Genomic DNA, 2,189 nt, shown 5'->3' with positions numbered 1-2,189 from the left:
AGGATGAGGCTTTGCGACGGGCAGAGGAAGCTGGAGCGGCTGTCAATATTAAAAGGTAAGTATTTTTTCACAACACAAGTGAAATGTAAATTTTGATGAGTTAAAGTGCCCCTGTTTTTAATCAAATTTTTAAAAACCGGGCAGTTTAGCATCAAAATTTACATTCACTTTAAGTGCATAATCCAAGCAGTATTATATCATAGTAAAATGACTATCTTGGTTTCTCCTTTCTCCTGGATGATTTTTCTTGCTAGATCAACTTAAAGCCATAAATGTGATTGTAAGGCAGAGAATACACTACAAAGTACATTATAATCAGTCATCTGGACAAGTAAATTGGTTTATTTCATTACAAATGAGAAGACCCATATCAGAGCACACCAAAAAGAACACTTCTGGGCATACAGGAGAACCCATTTCGGTGTAGACAGGAAGGCCAACTTCAGGGATAGCCTTCAGAGGGAGAGCCCACGCCTAGGCCACTGTGATTTTCCTCTTACGGGCCACAGCAATGATCCTCTCTTCAACAATGGAATATCGGTCACAAGGGACAGAACGTCTCAGAGATATTGAGGGTTTCAGACAAGCCAACACAAGTGTGAGGAACAAGTACAAATAATATTGGGGCACTGAAGATACTCCATATCGGATTGTTGGGAAAGAACGGTGTTTTCTAAAGATATGTTTCAAACATAGAAGAATTTTTTCAAAACATCTGAAATCCAAAATAAGCAGTCAGTAACAGGTCAAATAATAAAATAGCAGACATTCAGAATCTAGAAAGTAGGGTAATCATTAGGCAAAGGAGCAAAACGCGTGAACAGCAAAACACCCAGAGCAGCAAGATACTAATTCAGTACACAGGCAACCGGCAATGATGATGCTGGAATTTTAAAGGCAATAGCATACCAAAAAAAAAAAAAAAGTAAATAAGGAACTGTGACACATTCTAAAGAAAAAAAAATGAACATACATAAAATAGTTGAATATTAAATTCAAGAGGTTTAGACCAAATTACATTATGCAATTGTATTCCTACTTGGATGACATGAGAGGGCTCTTTAGAATGCGAGGCCTTGTATGGATCCGAGATTAACAATATGGACATCTTACCCATATGCTAAATCACTTTTGATGCAGCACAACTGTAAAAAGCTAACTTGAAAAGATCAGGCAAACATCAGTGTTAAAATTAAGATATTTAACCTCAAAATATCTTCAGGTTAAATTTGTAAGTGCTTTCTGATTCAAAGCTACTGTTTATACTATCATCTTCATGGTGACAAAAACAGCCAATCTGTTTCATCAGTGTTGAATTCACTCTTTTTTCTAGTCGGCTTTTTACAGATATTTTGCATTACTTTTAAGTAATTCAACATATGGGTATCATTTCTCTTCAACTCTGCATAGTGGGTTTTTTTTATGTTGCCTCCAGAAAGACTGATATATTGTAGATGCTGCATGAAATGTGACCCTAACCCTACAGCCTCCTACACAGTGTTTGTTTAAGAAGAGCTCAACTATACATATTCCTAACTGTCTATAGCTAAATAGATAAAACTTTTAAGATATACCCTAACTGCAACACAATGCAAATGCTGCTGCTAACAAACATGACAGTTTCCAAATGCTTTTAATTTATAATGTATAATAACAGAAATTTACAACATTCAAATAACTGCTTAGCCAGTAGATGGTGCCCAAGCAGTTCACCTGAAATAACTCACAGTCTCACACACCCACTTGGCCACATTCCTTAAGCCATGAAAATGGTATCTTCCAGTTTCCCTATCATTCTTTATCAGCAGCTCAATCATAAATTATATAACGGATTTTGATCCTTTGATTAATACAAACAATGTGTTAGTAGAAATGAGGAAGAATTGCATTAGAAACCCACTAACAAATAGTCAACTGCACCCGGAAGTTACATGGAAGATGTTTGAAAGTGAAGTTTTGCCCTTCCTTCCGCCCTGAAGAGTGAATGGGACTGCCTGTTGCGCGCCTGTTTATAAATATGCTTATTGCATGTGGAGGATGCCCACTTGCTGTGTGTGTATATGAGAGAGAGAAATACATCATAGCCCTATACTCATTACACTCGGCTAGCATCAGATACTGTATCCGCAGCAGTTCCTGTATTGCTTGCTCTCTTTCATAAACTAGCGTTCAGCTCCAAATCCTGCCCC

At 37.2% G+C, this 2,189-nt stretch overlaps 1 long non-coding RNA gene across 1 annotated transcript; it reads right to left on the bottom strand.

The window, feature by feature from the left end:
• Positions 1-322: 322 nt before the first annotated feature.
• LOC128662385 (uncharacterized) lies at positions 323-1,960 on the bottom strand. Its single transcript, XR_008402771.1, has 2 exons — positions 1,905-1,960; positions 323-715 (listed from the first exon to the last, which is right to left on the bottom strand). It is a non-coding gene; the product is annotated as an uncharacterized LOC128662385 (long non-coding RNA).
• Positions 1,961-2,189: the final 229 nt, after the last annotated feature.

Source organism: Bombina bombina, chromosome 6, assembly GCF_027579735.1.
Source record: "Bombina bombina isolate aBomBom1 chromosome 6, aBomBom1.pri, whole genome shotgun sequence".
In the NCBI taxonomy this organism is placed as follows: Eukaryota; Metazoa; Chordata; class Amphibia; order Anura; family Bombinatoridae; genus Bombina; species Bombina bombina.
This window is presented reverse-complemented; position numbering and strand designations above follow the sequence as displayed.